At 36.4% G+C, this 18717-nt stretch overlaps 1 long non-coding RNA gene across 1 annotated transcript in view; it reads left to right on the plus strand.

The window, feature by feature from the left end:
* The window catches only part of LOC115837217, an 813290-nt gene that overhangs the window by 523981 nt on the left and 270592 nt on the right, over window positions 1-18717 (plus strand). Inside the window, exon 2 of the long non-coding RNA XR_004032226.1 lies at window positions 5727-5848. This is a non-coding gene — a long non-coding RNA (uncharacterized LOC115837217). The remainder of the gene's footprint in view (window positions 1-5726; window positions 5849-18717) is intronic.

Raw genomic sequence — 18717 nt, forward strand, 5'->3', positions numbered from 1 at the left:
CCCACAGAAGCCAAAAGAAATAATAGAATGGTGGTCGCTGTGTTAAACCACCACGTTTTGTGGTAATTTGTTGCATATTGCAACAAATCTAACCACAAAGCTAACCAGAATTTGCATGTATACAAGCATGAGGCTAAAGTAATGAGATTCATGACAAACATGCCAAAATGTGTACATACAAATGTATGCCATTCATTTCTTTCAATAAGCAGTCACCTTGAGAGGAACTTACTCCTAATCATATTGTCACTGTGATGTTGTCATTGTGATGCTGTCATTATCTCCCCACATTGATCTCTGACTTTGGACACATTATTCTGTCTCTCTGGGTTCCTTGAAAAGTAGGTGTAGATTAAATTTTTACATAGTCTTTTTTTAATCTCTAAAAATTCTTGACAATTATTCAAAATTCTTTGGTTGTTGAGATAACCAAAGGAGGAGATAACCAAAGGAGGAGCGTAAGAAGTATGCTCTGGCCGGGTGCAGTGGCTCACACCTTTAATCCCAACACTTTGGGAGGCTAAGGCGGGTGGATCACTTGAGGTCAGCAGTTCGAGACCAGCTTGGCCAACATGGTAAAACCCTGTTTCTACTAAAAATACAAATATTAGCTTGGCGTGGTGGTGCATGCCTGTAATCCCAGCTACTGGAGAGGCTGAGGCAGGAGAATTGCTTGAATCCAGGAAGCAGAGGTTGCAGTGAGCCAAGATTACACCACTGCACTGCAGCCTGGGCAATAGAGCGAGACTTTGTCTTAAAAAAAAAAAAAAAAAAGTATGCTCCTATCCTATGTTACCACTTTAAGGGATGTCACACTCAGTTTACATATTAAAATTATGGTAAAACTTTAATGGTAGATGCTATCCATGTAGGAAAAAAAATGCCCTCTTGTTCATCATTTAAACCCTATATTTATCTGAAAATAATTTTTAATATAAAGAAAGTATTGAGGCTAGGAAAATAAAAGAAAGATATACCTAGGGGAGTCATTCTGTTAAACTGCTTGAAATTATATCTATCTTTTTCTTTAAGAGTATTTTTATATGTGTAATGATATAAGCTCATCTTCGGAAAGCACATTAATCATCTTTAAATGTTATAAGGATAGGGTAAATGGGATTCCAGAATATGGATTAATAAATCATATGCTCTTTGTTTAAATGTTTTATTTAATTTTTGAATAGCTAATGTATTCACTTAACTTGAACATCAAAAAATAAAAGCAGTGAAAAGTTTGCTCCCCATATTCCCTCCCCCATCTTTATAGTTTCTGTCACTCCTCTAGTAGGTAACCACTGTTATTAGCTGCTAGTTTATCCTTCCAGGATGTTTTATGCGTGTAGCTACAACAAACCCGTATTCTTCCCTACATCGGTAGAGGAATTTTTTTTTAACACTAATGGTAGTGTGGTTTTCTGAATTTTATTTTTATGTTGTAATGTGTCTTGGGTATCTTTCCGTATGCATACATGAAGGCCTTCTTTGTCTATTTTACAGAAGCATAGCATTTCATAGTATAAATGAACCATCGTTTTACTAACATTGTTTCCTCTGTCCTCTGTTGTTGGACATTTAGCTGTTTCCCATCTTGCCTTATTATATACAATGTTTCAGGGAATGACCTGTGTAAATACTATTCTGCATATGGAAAAGCGTATTATCTTTAGGATATATTCCTAGGAATAGAACTGCTGGATCAAAAGGAGTCTACATTTGTAATTTTGTTAGATATGATTAAATCATTTTCTCTAGAGATAGTGCCAATTTGCACTTCACTGTATAATTGTGTTTGAGAAACGTGAACCATGATTGATGCTCATTTATCTGGACAAAAATGAATTAGACTTGTTAGAATCTTTAGCTCAGTTCCTGATAGACATGTACAGAAGGAAATGCACTTGAGAGCTGCAAAAAAAAAAATATTATTCTGATTTATTCCTTCTTTTGACTTTGAGTAATGAAGGCCAAAGAGGAGAGTGACTTGCACAAGGTCACATAGCTGATTAGTGACAGATCTGGGACTTATAACATGTAGTCAGATCTTAGGATTGGTGTTCTTTCCACATGAGTAAAGAGATTATAACTTTCTGTCATTCCTGCCTGTGTGCTGAGGATTCCTTGCATACTGCAGCTGTTGATGATGACATTTACCATTTCTTGAGCCTTCCATGTATCAGACTTTGAATTTAATACCTCTATCTACATTATCTTATTTATACCAAAGGATTCAAAACCCATGTGCAAGATAAGGCATTGTCTATAGACTTTGCATCCATGTATATTACATACATATGTCCACTATGAAGATGCTACTGTGTTTAATAAAACATAAATCAATATAAATCAGCATTAAAATTATAATAGCTGTTTGTCTCTAACATGTTCTCAATGGATTTTGAAACTATTATTGTTAAAAATTAGTCATGATATTTTGATATTAAAAAGAATTCTTATAGTCAAAAGCCTGTGAGCTGCTTAACCATGTTTAAGATCACATTTAACTGCCCAGATACCATTCTATTTTCCGTCCGTCTCCATTATAAGGTTAGACTTTAATAATGCTACACAACACAGAAGAGACCACAGAGATAATCTAAGCAGGAGATTTATTTTACAGGTAAGGAAAAAGGCAAGGACCACTGAAATGATGGGTTTATCTAAGGCACTTGATGATTAAGCGCCTGGAGCTGGAATTCAAAGACAGGCCTCCTGACTGAATTTTCTAACAGAAAACAAGAAACTCAGTGTGGAGTAGTTACTCATAAGTACTACGGACAATTAAAATAATGAAGGAGATTTCCTGTCTAGCCTGATATTGATTCACCTCCAGCTTTGTGGATCTGAGAGGTCATCATGTTGGTCGATAATAACATTCGATCTTGGATGCTATAAATTTAATATAGAGCATAAATACAAAGATCGATATTTTAATGCTGAGGAGGCTCATTTGTGGGCTGTTTATCCTCAGACCTTTAAATAAAATGGAGAACTAAAGAAATGCAAGGAATAATTTTTCATAAATTTCATTTAAGTTTTGTAGACGATGATGACTAAAGGAAAGCAAAGGAAAAGTTTATGATGTCACTATTTCCTACGCTTACGGGCTTTTCTCTCCTTCTCTTTCTCTTTCTCTTTCTCTCCCTTATCCCTCCCTCCCTTCTCCCTCCCTCTTTCCCTTCGTCCCTCACCCCCGTTAATATCTCTAAGCTTTCTCTTTACTTTGCTTAATGCCTTTTATGACTCCAGATAAGAGGCACTTATTCTTGATCTTCTCCATCCACAAAATCAGAGAACCATGGTCATGTCCCATTGTTCTTTCATGTATTAAGTGTTTGATGTTTAGAAGCAGTGGGGAAGGGGCTAAAAAGCATAGACTTTGTCTTCAACAACGGGAACAAGATTGCCAAAATGGCCCTGGAACAACATTCCCCAAAGGTGAAATTGTGGAAGTCTAGTCCTATAAGGTGTTCTTTAAAGCATGGGTTTCAGTCGTCAACTGTATTTAGGAAACAGAGCATTTTATATTCTCCTCCTGGAGACGCGCAACTCCTTATGGCATTTTAAATGCCCACTGAAGTCTTGCAGTAAGGTAACTGGTGTGATATAATTTCACCTGTTTTTTTGTTTTTTTTTTCAAATTTATTTGACCTTTAAACCCATATACCGAACCCATTTGGGGAAATGCTGCTTTATAGAATTGTGTGTTATTCCAGTTCAATTTTTCTGTCATTTGTATCCATTAGAAAACTTAGAATATTATAGTTGGGTATAAATGACAAGTAGCCACAAGAGGGGAAATAAAGTAAGGCTAAGCACCATCTCCTTCCTTTATGGATTCTAACATTCATTAAAGAAACTAAAGTACAATATTCGTATAAATATTTACTATGGTACAGGACTTGTATGGCTTGAATTTATGCAACCCTTGCTTGTTACTTTTATTACAAAAAAAACGATATCACTGTGTGCTATTTTTTTTCCTGAGTACACCTCAAGCCCCTTTATCCTTCACTTCTATATTATAGTGGTTCTCACTTTAAAAGTAAGTTTACCTGTGAAACAACATCTGGGTGAACTTATTAGTGAAGTTTTGTATGCCTCCTTTGATCACATGAGATGATCCCCTCTTTAATATCGGCTGGCAAGGGTTTAAATACTGTTTCAGAATTAATCATGGAAACCAATGCTTTAGCTCTTTTCTCAAACATCAAATAGCAGTATCAACATTTAGCGGGCAGCCACCAGAGATTTTTCTTTTCTTTTTTCCTTCTTTATTTTTTTTTTTTTTTTTTGAGATGGAGTCTCACTCTGTCACCAGGCTGGAGTGCAGTGGTGTAATCTCGGTTCACTGCAAGCTCCAACTCCCTGGTTCAAGTGATTCTCCTGTCTCAGTCTCCCGAGTAGCTGGGACTATAGGCACGCACCACCACACCCGGCTGATTTTTGTATTTTTAGTAGAGACGGGATTTCATCATGTTGGCCAGGATGGTCTCGATCTCCTAACCTCGTGATCTGCCCACCTCAGCCTCCCAAAGTGCTGGGATTACTGGCGTGGTCCACGGCACCTGGCGAGATTTTTCTTTTAGTGACTTATTTGCTGCTATTCAAATGCCGTATGCACTTTTTAAACTGTACGATATTCTTATTTTTGTATACTCTTATTCTTCTGTCATTGTTGTTGGAATTGAGTGGTACTGATGAGTCAACACAAATAATTTCATTATAATATTCCAATTACATTAGACTGAATTTGTCTTTGTGATGAAGGTTGATTAGTTGCTATGATGTACACCAATGAAAGGGACTAATAATTCAATTCACAGATAAGACCAGGAAGCAAGAGTTACAAGGCATTTTCAAGTAAATTTGATTAAAATGTGGGGTTTTTCTTCACTCTTTCTTAAAAAGAGGACAGTCCCTTTTCACTACGTTCCTAAAGTTAAAAGTTTATGTGTGTGTAGAGATTAAAAGAATAGCATAATGGCTTATTGTGTATATCAAAATATCAAATTTTGTGTTTTTCAACATAAATAGGAGTTGAACGGTATAGATTGCATTAAAATGTTTGAATGTTTTAATAATACAGTAAAATAGATAATTAACTATTAACCTATTAAGATAGGTATGAACTATTAGCATACCTTATGTAGGTGAGGATTGGTAGGTTATACGTCAAAATTGGCAGGAATGTTTTGCAGTTATTCTTCTTAAGGTTATTACTGATTATTAAAAATTCTCTTGGTATTTTTTTTCAGAAACTTGCTCTTCTTTATTGTGTACAATGCCTGAAAATTGTCTTACAAGTAAGCTAGGCTAGCACTGGCTCTTCCTTCCCATGCCAATCCAGATGTTCCTTTTGCAGGCAATTACTCCTCAGTTTATTTCCCCAATTTATTTCTCACCAAGGATTTGTCTTTTTCCAGGGAGCCGATTATGCATGTCGTATACTATAATCTGTGTCACTTGAATCTGACCAAAAACTATGAAACAGTTCACTGGTTGGGGATTCCTTTTCACAATTATCATTTTCCTGGGAAATTGCCTACTTTAGGAGGTTGTGCTACTTAAGATCTTCTACCAGGGAAATATTTGCATCGCCAGCGTATTGCTTACCTTGCTTGTCTCCAGGCTCTAACACAAATACCTAAAATAAATAAAGTATTAATTATGTAAAAAAGTGAAAAATACCTTGCTTATCCTCTTTTTCCTTCCTTTTGTATTTACAGATGTCATCCATACTGTAGGGCCAATAGCCAGAGGCCATATTAATGGTTCCCACAAGGAAGACCTTGCAAATTGCTATAAATCATCTCTGAAGCTGGTGAAAGAAAATAACATCCGATCAGTTGTAAGTAATTTTATGTTTTTTATTCCTCATTCTTTTTCAGCTTTTATGCTTTAGTAATCTGTCTCGTCTAAAAAGAAGTAGGAAACCATTTCCAAACTTTTGAGAACTAAGTTTAAGGATCTTAGTAGCCGATTTGGTTATCATGACTCTAATCTTTGGTGTGCTATAAATATTTGCTAAATTTTTCATGATGTTGCAGAATTTAAAACTATAAAACCTCAGAACTGGATTTATCTTATCTACTTTTTCCTCTGCATTTTGCCACTTACTTTCCTTTGGAGAAAGTAAATATTATGGTAGTGGCCAGCAGATTTAAAGAAGGAAATAGCAAGTGCTGAGTTTGTTATAATAGTGCGCATTTAATATATATTGGTCGTATGCTTGTGCATTCTGGAGCTATGTTTAATCTCTGTCTACATGCATGAATGTGTGCATGCATTCTCATGCTAGCATCAGACATGATTTATTTGCAGGAAATTACTCTGCGTATGTATTTTAACCTGAATGTTGTTATTCTTTTAGAATTATTTTACTCTTATTAAACTAATATTCTGTAGGTGGTAGCTGGGTATACCACAGCTCTTCTAAGTTTTATCAGTAGACAAAAGGGAGTTCAGAAAATGTGGATCTAATCTATTTCCTTACCAGTAGGCTGACATGAAAGGAATTCTCTTCTAGCTGGATTTGGAGTATTTACTCACCTGCTTTTCTTTTGCAACATGTTCTACCTTTATTACATCTCAATTACACCAAGAAAATCAAACTATAGAAAAACACACTGTAAATATCTAATAATCAATTAATTTGGCTGGAATCCCTTGGTTGTTCCCCCTCCCCCATACAGATTATAGCCTTGCTGAAATTGTCCGGCAGAAAAAAATGGTTAAATGCTTGATTTCATAGCAGACAATAGATCAGCATGGCTTGATAGTTCACAGAAGTAGTGATTTTATTATTTGCATGAAGAAATTTTGAGAAGCACATACATTTAGGTAACCCTGGATGGTTGCTATACTTTTTGTGCATGATTGTAATTATGAAGTGCATTTTTCAATGCAACATTGGTGATTCTGCTTGAAATAAGGAAACTTTTCATGACCTAATTATATAGCCCTTTTTAATCTTTGGATAATTATTAACAGAGCTGGATATTTTATTTCTCTCTTTGATTTTCTAAAATTTTGTTTGCGAATGGCTCAATACGTAAGATCCTATTCTCTCTTAGAGGTGAAAGCTGAAGTTCAAAGAGAATGGAGCAAAGTATACCCCAAGACCGGTTGGTTAATTTTGTTCTCTATAGGAAAATAAGAAAAATCAAAACAGGTATGCACATTTAGGGAATAATTAAAATTTTGTCAATATGGCTTATTGATTTAAAAAAGCAAAAGGCTGAAGTGCTTGGACAATGGATATGTAGGGAAGTTTCCAACTTGAGAAATATGGATTTTGAGGCCTGAAGAGAATTTGCTAGTGGAATCACTGGCATCTCTAATGACTTGTTTTTAAAAGCCAAGGAAAAGTAAGAAGTAAGAAGTTTGTTAGAAACAGTGTAAAAATAACATTCAACCTTTTAATAGAGAAAGGAATCTCTAACTTGTAATTATCTTAAAACAATCATGTTACTCTATTTGCTACCATTAGATAAGCAATGGAAGAATTATGGACTAAGTTAACTTTTTAACAAATGGCATGCAGATGGGCTCATATAATGCTCTTGTAATACTCTAGTCATTCTTTGACAGGAATTAGATCTACCTTAACATCTCTGATGATTATTTTGAAGGGCCAATTACATATTACTTGAATGAAATTAGCAGGTAAGGCTGAACCGAATTCATCCCAATATTAGTAAATAAAAATGGAGATAGAAAATACACAAAATGTGGGATGAAATGTCCAACGAAATTGATCATCGTGTTTTGCGTGGTGGACTATAGTTGCCATCAAATGTCTTGTCTCTTTTACACATAAAAAAGAAAAATATTTTTCTTTTCTTTCTCCTTCCTTCCCTTCCTTCCTTTCTTCCTTTGTTTGGAGTAAATGGGGCTTCTTTATATGGTATGTCATGTTCTTGATCACCATTAAATAAATAATAATGCTAATCTCATCACATTCTGATTATGTAGAGGGAAATAGAAAACTTTCAGAAACATGATTATGACTAGATACATGTTTTATAGTATAGGCTTGTATTTTGTCAACTTATCACAATAGATGGTAGACATGGTTGATATAAAAAGCCTGGTTATTAGGATGAAAAATAAACTTAACTTGAACTCATTTATATACATGTCAAAGATAATTTCTCATAAATCCTTTTATCAGAGCGGCTTAGTGTTTGCTTTGCCACTTATTACTGTGTGACTGTGGACAAGTAACGTCAACATTTTGTAGCCTCGGTTTGCACATATAAAGAATCAGTAAATTACTACTGTTATTGCAGACCTGTCCAACTCATGAGGCTGTTGTTATAGGGATCAGTCGGGATAATGTGTATAAGATAATTGGAGGAATGGAATTCTTTTAAAAGTATTTGACAATGTTACTTCAAATATAAGATGTTTTCACACCTTATGATTTGGCACTTTAAGGAAATATCACTTATTTCTTTGATATCTATTCTGAACACCAGAACTCTAGACATTTACCATGTAATTTCTTGATGTTTTTAAGCAACAGGGAAATGTCCAGGAATAAATTAAATATTTGATAGGCACCACTTTTCTGCTAAGGTTAAAACAAAGGCTTTAGGATCACAGCACAGGGTCCAACATATATATTCTTATTCTTGTTTTACCAAAAGAATAGATTCTTCAAATATTTTTAATGGATATAAGACAAGTAGTATGATAATTTATTTAATAAATATGAATAAGACCTACTGTGTACCCTGACATTATCAGGTATCTTCAATGACAAAGAGAGGATCTAATGGTTGTTTTCTAACAAAATGTGCCTCCATCTTATGACCACCTAGAAAAATAAATGGACAAGATCATCATGTCCAATGTATGATTTGAGAATACTCTGTAGTTCTCTCATCACTTTTAAATGTCTTCCCAGAGATGCATGAAATTCCATAATTAATGAGTAGTTTAGGATGTTAAGGCATTGTTCTTTCTCTGCAAATTTCCTTTAAAATGCAGATATGCATGAGATCAGTAGATAATTAATTTTCTAATACCTTAATATGAAGAAATTTATCAAATTACTTTTCATGTTGACAGGATAAATTAGAGTATGATAAAAGTACTGAGCACCTTAGCCTGGGGGAGGAGAATTGGGGAAAGGTCTGAAAGCAGATGGAGAAAAGCAGAAAAAAGAGTAGGATATAAATAAATTTCACCTGCCTCTCAGTTTTGCTAAGAGGAGATCATTCTTGAATAGTAGAGAGGGAAATGTTATAATCATACATAATTATTTAGAAACAAGATTATGATTTGGGTGTAAGATATGTTGTGGATAAAAATTTTTACTATGAAAAAGTACTATATATTTTATTAACTTAGGGAAAAAAATTCATTACATTTCTCTTCTCCATACATTCTTTGTAACAGCTGTTTTTTCATACCTATCCACATTTGCTTTACGTGGTAAAGGAAAAAAATAAATTAACAAATCTAATGGCTCATTTTACAATGGCATTTCTCTTTTATGAATGATAATTTAGTGCTTAATATCAGGAAATATTTAAATGTAAGATTTTAATCCTGATTCTCCTTCTAATCTTAACATAAATCATTTCAGTCGAAAAAATATGTCCTGAATGGTATTGCCTAGGTTTTCTTCTAGGGTTTTTATGGCTTTAGGTCTAACCTGTAAGTCTTTAATCTATCTTGAATTAATTTTTGTATAAGGTGTAAGGAAGGGATCCAGTTTCAACTTTCTACATATGGCTAGCCAGTTTTGCCAGCACCATTTATTAAACAGGGAATCATTTCCCCATTGCTTGTTTTTGTCAGGTTTGTCAAAGATCAGATGGTTGTAGATATGTGGCATTATTTCTGAGGGCTATGTTCTGTTCCATTGGTCTATATCTCTGTTGTGGTACCAGTACCATGCTGTTTTGGTTACTGTAGCCTTGTAGTATAGTTTGAAGTCAGGTAGCGTGATGCCTCCAGCTTTGTTCTTTTGGCTTAGGATTGACTTGGCAACACAGGCTCTTTTTTGGTTCCATATGAACTTTAAAGTTTTTTCCAATTCTGTGAAGAAAGTCATTGGTAGCTTGATGGGGATGGCATTGAATCTATAAATTACCTTGGGCAGTATGGCCATTTTCACAATATTAATTCTTCCTACCCATGAGCATGGAATGTTCTTCCATTTGTTTGTATCCTCTTTTATTTCATTGAGCAGTGGTTTGTAGTTCTCCTTGAAGAGGTCCTTCACATCCCTTGTAAGTTGGATTCCTAGGTATTTTATTCTCTTTGAAGCAATTGTGAATGGGAGTTCACTCATGATTTGGCTCTCTGCTTGTCTGTTATTGGTGTATAAGAATGCTTGTGATTTTTGCACATTGATTTTGTATCCTGAGACTTTGCTGCAGTTGCTTATCAGCTTAAGGAGATTTGGGGCAGAGATGATGGGGTTTTCTAGATATACAATCATGTCATCTGCAAACAGGGACAATTTGACTTCCTCTTTTCCTAGTTGAATGCTCTTTATTTCCTTCTCCTGCCTGATTGCCCTGGCCAGACCTTCCAACACTATGTTGAATAGGAGTGGTGAGAGAGGGCATCCCTGTCTTGTGCCAGTTTTCAAAGGGAATGCTTCCAGTTTTTGTCCATTTGGTATGATATTGGCTGTGGGTTTGTCATAGATAGCTCTTATTATTTTGAGATACGTCCCATCAATACCTAATTTATTGAGAGTTTTTAGCATGAAGCGTTGTTGAATTTTGTCAAAGGCCTTTTCTGCATCTATTGAGATAATCATGTGGTTTTTGTCTTTGGTTCCGTTTATATGCTGGATTACATTTATTGATTTTCGTATGTTGAACCAGCCTTGCATCCCAGGGATGAAGCCCACTTGATCATGGTGGATAAGCTTTTTGATGTGCTGCTGGATTCAGTTTGCCAGTATTTTATTGAGGATTTTTGCATCAATGTTCATCAAGGATATTGGTCTGAAATTCTCTTTTTGGTTTGTCTCTGCCAGGCTTTGTATCAGGATGATCTGGCCTCATAAAATGATTAGGGAGGATTCCTCTTTTTCTATGATTGGAATAGTTTCAGAAGGAATGGTACCAGTTCTTCTTTGTACCCTGGTAGAATTCGGCTGTGAATCCATCTGGTTCTGGACTCTTTTCATCGGTAAGCTATTGATTATTGCCTCAATTTCAGAGCCTGTGATTGGTCTATTCAGAGATTCAACTTCTTCCTGGTTTAGTCTTGGGAGGGTGTATGTGTCGAGGAATTTATCCATTTCTTCTAGATTTTCTAGTTTATTTGCGTGAAGTGTTTTAGTATTCTCTGTGGTAGTTTGTATTTCTGTGGGATGGTGGTGATATCCCCTTTATCATTTTTTTATTGCGTCTATTTGATTCTTCTCTCTTTTCTTCTTTATTAGTCTTGCTAGCAGTCTATCAATTTTGTTGATCTTTTCAAAAAACCAGATCCTGGATTCATTGATTTTTGAAGGGTTTTTTGTGTCTCTATTTCCTTCCGTTCTGCTCTGATCTTAGTTATTTCTTGCCTTCTGCTAGCTTTTGAATGTGTTTGCTCTTGCTTCTCTAGTTCTTTTAATTGTGATGTTAGGGTGTCAATTTTGGATCTTTCCTGCCTTCTCTTGTGGGCATTTAGTGCTATAAATTTCCCTCTACACACTGCTTTGAATGTGTCCCAGAGATTCTGGTATGTTGTGTCTTTGTTCTCGTTGGTTTCAAAGAACATCTTTATTTCTGCCTTCATTTCATTACGTACCCAGTAGTCATTCAGGAGCAGGTTGTTCAGTTTCCATGTAGTTGAGCAGTTTTGAGTGAGTTTCTTAATCCTGAGTTCTAGTTTGATTGCACTGTGATCTGAGAGACAGTTTGTTATAATTTCTGTTCTTTTCCATTTGCTGAGGAGTGCTTTACTTCCAACTATGTGGTCAGTTTTGGAATAGGTGTGGTGTGGTGCTGAAAAGAATGTATATTTTGTTGATTTGGGGTGGAGAGTTCTGTAGATGTCTATTAGGTCCGCTTCGTGCAGAACTGAGTTCAATTCCTGGATATCCTTGTTAACTTTCTGTCTCGTTGATCTGTCTAATGTTGACAGTGGGGTGTTAAAGTCTCCCATTATTATTGTGTGGGAGTCTAATTCTCTTTGTAGGTCACTAAGGACTTGCTTTTTGAATCTGGGTGCTCCTGTATTGGGTGCATGTATATTTAGGATAGTTAGTTCTTCTTGTTGAATTGATTCCTTTACCATTATGTAATGGCCTTCTTTGTCTCTTTTGATGTTTGTTGGTTTAAAGTCCGTTTTATCTGAGACTAGGATTGCAAGGACTTCATGTCTAAAACACCAAAAGCAATGGCAACAAAAGCCAAAATTGACAAATGGGATCTAATTAAACTAAAGAGCTTCTGCACAGCAGAAGAAACCACCATCAGAGTGGACAGGCAACCTACAGAATGGGAGAAAATTTTTGCAACCTACTCATCTTACAAAGGGCTAATATCCAGAATCTACAATGAACTCAAACAAATTTACAAGAAAAAAACAACCCCATCAAAAAGTGGGCAAAGGACATGAACAGACACTTCTCAAAAGAAGACATTTATGCAGCCAAAAAACACATGAAAAAATGCTCATCATCACTGGCCATCAGAGAAATGCAAATCAAAACCACAGTGAGATACCATCTCACACCAGTTAAAATGGTGATCATTAAAAAAATCAGGAAACAACAGGTGCTGGAGAGGATGTGGAGAAATAGGAACGCTTTTACACTGTTGGTGGGACTGTAAACTAGTTCAACCATTGTGGAAGTCAGTGTGGCGATTCTTCAGGGATCTAGAACTAGAAATACCATTTGACCCAGCCATCCGATTACTTGGTATATACCCAAAGGATTATAAATCATGCTGCTATAAAGACACATGCACACGTATGTTTACTGCGGCACTATTCACAATAGCAAAGACTTGGAACCAACCCAAATGTCCAACAGTGGTAGACTGGATTAAGAAAATGTGGCACATGTACACCATGGAATACTATGCAGCCATAAAAAATGATTAGTTCATGTCTTTTCTAGTGACAGCAAGGATAAAAAACAAACACCACATGTTCTCACTTGTAGATGGGAATTGAACGATGAGAACACATGGACACAGGAAGGGGAACATCACACACTGGGGACAGTTGTGGGGTGGGGGGAGGGGGGAGGGATAGCATTAGGAGATATACCTAATGCTAAATGATGAGTTAATGGATGCAGCACACCAACATGGCACATGTATACATATGTAACAAACTTGCACATTGTGCACATGTACCCTAAAACTTACAAGGATGATAATAATAATAATAATAATAAAAAACTGGTTAATGTCTGACAGGGTCATAAATAGTAAATGTTGGGCTTATTTTTGAGAAAAATGTTTGTACTTTCACTAAAAAAAAAAAGAATGAAAGAAAAAATATGACCAATCTTTCATGCCTCCTAGACCTAGTCTGTGCAAGTTTATTTCTTTCAAATATTATTCCTTATTCCAAATGTTAAAGTCAGTTATTTTTATTTAACCATGATTTACCCTTGGATCCCAAAAATTTATTTTTATATATATTTATTTATATATATATATATATATATATTTATTTATATATATATATATATATATATATTCTTGACAGCCTTGAGATTGTTGATTGCAAGATAGGCAAAATTTAAGGCACCATGAAGAGGATAATTAGCAGTATAAACTGGAAATTGGAGTGGGAATAAAAGAAAAGTTTTTTTTTTTTTTTTTTTTTTTTTGAGACGGAGTCTCGCTCTGTCACCCAGGCTGAAGTGCAGTGGCGCAGTCTCGGCTCACTGCAAGCTCCGCCATCCAGGTTCACGCCATTCTCCTGCCTCAGCCTCTCCGAGTAGCTGGGACTACAGGCGCCCACCACCACGCCCGGCTAATTTTTTGTATTTTTAGTAGAGACGGGGTTTCACTGTAGTGTCGATCTCCTGACCTCGTGATCCACCCGCCTCGGCCTCCCAAAGTGCTGGGATTACAAGCGTGAGCCACCGCGCCCGGCCCAAAAGAAAACTTTAAAAGAAGATCAGGGAGCCTACAGATTTTCTCTGTAAAACCTTGGGAAAGACAAAGATATTATAGCTGTCAAAAAAGGAAAAAGACCCAGGTTGAATTCCAGAAGTCTAATTCATATGACCTGAGGAATGCATAGTCAGACTGATGAAATCAAGCATCTGAATTATGTTGATTTCTAGAACAACAGTGTATCCTGAAACAATGAAAACTATACATATACATGATATCCTTGGGTATATATATCTAAAACATACTAACAGAAATTGTGTGTATTGGTGAAAATCTTGGTGAAATCTCAGGGGTGAGTGTAGGGGTGAAGACAAGAAAGAAAAATTTCTATTGAGCAAGAGCTGGAAAATGAAAATGCCTAATTTCGTATCCATTATCACCATGCACTGATGGAGTGGATGACATAGATATTTTCTTATATATCGTGCTGTCTTTATTCCTTTTGTTTGTGAGCACAGAAATATTTTGTAATGATTTTTATGTGTTTATCCTGACTTCTGTTTCCCTTCTTTTAACATCATGTTCATTTTTAAAAAACTAATCCATGCCATACAAAAAGGATCACAGCAATTTCTTCTTCTAGCACCAGTTAAAAGGCATAGACTTATATCTGTCAATCATATTAGGTATTTGAGAAAACTATTTTCACTGATGAAATACAATGCACCCTGTCTGACATTCTTTGAATGACAACATGTAATAGAGTAGATGTTTTATTTTGAAAAATTCATAATCTGCATATAAGCCAGATCTTACTTAGGTTAAAAATTATTTTCCCATGAAAATAAATAATAATCGACATAGGAATTTGGTGATTTTATGTGATTATGGGCAGACTAAAACTTGTATGTTTTTTTAAATGGTGTATGCTACCTGTGATTTCCACAAGCATCATGCTGGATGATTTTTTTGAATGAAAAAACATTGTAAATTTTTGTTGGTAGGAACCACCCAATTTCAATAGGGATCCCTCAGAGCTAACTGATGTTCCTTTGATGAGTCATAGGTCTTGAGAAGTAGTAGCTTCCTGTGGGAAAGATGATGGGCCTACAACTTCAGTACTACCTCTAGGCATTGTGGCAATGAAGCAGTTTTGGAATTCTGCATTTAGTTGTTTCACTGTAGTGTAGGTTTTCATTTTAAGGCGTAGTCAAGTGAATCTTATTTTCTTATACAAGTTCCCTTCTGAGAGGGTTGCCATGGCAATGAGTTCTCAGCCTGAAATTCTTAAATGTTGGTTTTATTTCATTATTTGAGTTTCCATTACAGGCCACATCAATCAATGCAGTTCTCTATTCAAGAACACGTCTGCAGCCTTAAAAAGCTGACCCTTGCATTTGGTACCTCTGCTTCTCTGCCTAACTTGATGTCACCATTTCCCAGACAGCTCTTCATCTCCAAGAACCCTCTTCTACAGGGCTGTCAATTTGATCTTTTCCAGTTTCCTTTTAGGCAATATCTAGTCTTGGTTCTCACCTGTCTCATTTTCTCATTTATAAAGGGTAATACCAAGTCTCTATATCTTCCCTGGTTGGGTTTCTTACAGCTGTGTGACTAACAGTACTACTAATAAGTAACAAGAACAAAGGCACTTTTGCATATGTGCATCACTCTACAGTTTACAGCAGTGCATTCCTATACATCATCTCATTTCTTTTTCAAATTCTCTAACTGCTGCCACTGTTACTTTGATTTAGCCAGTGTGGGAAAAAGCTAACTCAAGACTTTTCCTTTCTTCTTTTCCCCTACATTCACCTTTCATAAGATCTCCTCAGAGGGCACAGAGGTACACAGGTTATTGTTATTGGGAGTGACGAGTGACAGGACAGGCAGCAGAGAAGAGGAGGAGGGCGGGCATGGAATGATAGTAAATTCACAGGCTGTGCCTTGGAAACAGATGGTTATACAACCAAACCCACATTTACAGATCCCTGCACAATTTGTGTCTTCTGGTGGCCACACCAGAGAGATGATTTGAGTTAGAGGGGTGAATGAGATCAATCATCGAGCCACGAAATACAGTAATAAGAATAGCAAATGTTTCTGAACTCCCACTTGGTGCCAGGCACTGTTTTAGTCATTAATTCTCAAAACAATCCTGAGTTAGAAAATGTGGTTTCTTCCATCTTAGAGATGAGGAATATGCACCAGAAGGAAACTGCCTTCCCTGTGGCTCAATTCCTCATCGAAGGATATGAGCCAAAACCAAGGTGATGCGTATTGCAATTCTGTTTCTCCACTAGCTAAGCATTATGTTGACGACGGTAACTCCATGCATTCTATGGGCTGTTACACTAACCTACCGTCTGTAGGTCGGACCTGTAACACTACTGGTCTTAGCTCAAGTGAATTAAGGTCTTACCTTAAACAAAAAGTTGAGGTGGGATTTAAACTGAGGTAGTCTAAATCTAGTGGCCTAAGCCACTGTGCAGTTCCTTTTTCCTTTCCTCCATTATGATGTGCCTTTTTTTGTCTAAACCAGTGGTTCTCAGTGGGTGTAGTACTGCCCTCTAGGGACCGTTTTGTGAGGGTGGTTTTGGGCAGTGACAACAACTAGGGAGTGCCGCCAGCATTTTCTGGGCAGGGACAGGGATGTTGTGACATGTGGTCCGGCCAAGCCCACATGGTAAAACTGTCCCTCCTCCCACACACTGTTTTAACATTTTGCCAGACAGTCATATAAGTGAAAACCTGTTTATAAACACCAAGATACATCAAAACAAAGCCTCTCTCTCTTTTTCACTGTATCCTGGGCTATCGTGAAAATTAAGGGAAGCTTGTACTTAGTTTGCTTAGAACTTTACCAAGAGTGCCTGAGAAAACTATGCTACAGATGGCCATGCCCCAGCAGCAGGAGAGTTTTTCACACCTGGTTGAGTCCACATTTAGAGATATTTTTTTTGTAGTGATTCTACTTAGTGAAGCAAACATCTTCCTTCTTCATTGCGTGTTCTAGTGTAGTCATGCCCTTGTCTTTACATGTTGAAAATAGAATTTTACTATAAATACTTTCATTTTAAATCATTTTCATGTCAGACTTATGGCACTCTATTGATTTTTTTTTTTTTTCAAATTGATGTGTTGTTTTCATTTGGCTTCCCTTGGGAACAGACCCTGAGCCAAGGTGTTGTGTGCACGTGCTTTCTATAGGAGGCGATGACAGGGAACAGTGCAGAGGAGTAGGGATGTGAGGAAGGGAAGAAAAAGCAGCCAGGAGGAGTGGGAGTGTTATAAGTTGGCACTGTGGACAAGTGGGGCTCTGGCTTGCTGGGGAGCTCTCAGCAACCATGTAGAACATGCCTAGAAGTGGTCCCATCTGAGGGAGGAGAAAAGCTGGCCTATTTTTTTTTTTTTTTTTATCTTTCCCCCTTCATCAGCTGGCTGAGGACTGCTCCTGGGTCATTAACTTCCCAGCATTTCTTATCTGCCCCCTTGGACAGGTAGAGGGAAAAACCTCAGGCAGAGAGTGACAGCAAGGGTATTTGCTAGAAGATGCTGTGGATGGGCATGTGCTAGAATGATGACAACTGGGCAGATATGGGTGGGGCACTGACACCTGTTTCATGTGTGCTGATGAGTGTTAATATTGATAAATGTCATTTCTGCCTAGCAAGGGGACTTTACAAATTTTTTGTTATAAAAAGGGTTTGCTGAGCCTGATAGAATTGAGAGCACTGGTTTAAGCTAAACAGAGTTTCTAATAGAGCAAAGCTACATTCAATATGCTAAACACAGATTGCTCAAAGATTTTTATTCTTAAGATTTGACATCCAAATTTTCTGCTTCTTTAAGCATAGTGTGATATAGATGTCATAAAAATGGTCATTGATGTGACTGGCCTTATATCCTATAGAATGCATGGACTTATGAAAGTGAATGTAATGCTTAGCTAGTAGAAAAACAATATCACATGTTGTGTCACCTTAGTTAAAGTTTTTTCAAGATCTCATAATCCAAAACTTTGATTCATCATGCAAATTGTGGAAGAGTTGGCCACCCAAGGTTGGATGCATGTAAAGTTGTCCATCAATCAGAAGACACATATTAGAGATGAGCAATTTAAGCAGTTTGCCTTTGATTTTATTCTAATATAAAGTTTCTTTCAAATTATGTGTTCTTTCAATGATTTGGGAAATATATTGTCATATATTTCCTTCAAAAATCTTACTTTAGGACTGTGATCAATTCTTTTTGTAAGAGTATCTGAAACTTTTTGCTTCATTTCATCTACAATCTGAAAGAATTATTTTTAGTCACTTGTATATTCTGCAGATGTAAGTCTACTAGCAAGACCAAGAAAACTATATTTAAAATGAACGTATAAAACATCTCAATTTGGCTGGATTTGTCAACATAATTATTTTCTGTTCTTTTATCAAGCTAGGGAACATTCTCAGGAAAATCATTATTGGTTTCTACAACAGTGTCTTCCAGAGGAAATACTGGCCTAGCACACTGTCAAAGAGAGTATATTACAGTGAAATTTGTATAGAAACAGTAAACAGATTTGCAATGCAAGCTTTCATCTTGAGTGCTTTATTTTTCCCTGACCTGAGCAGCAGTTATTAGATCACTGTATCATGAGGAAATAGTCAATTCAAGACATGGACCACAG

The sequence above is a fragment of the Nomascus leucogenys genome, chromosome 11, assembly GCF_006542625.1.
Source record: "Nomascus leucogenys isolate Asia chromosome 11, Asia_NLE_v1, whole genome shotgun sequence".
Lineage (NCBI taxonomy): Eukaryota > Metazoa > Chordata > Mammalia > Primates > Hylobatidae > Nomascus > Nomascus leucogenys.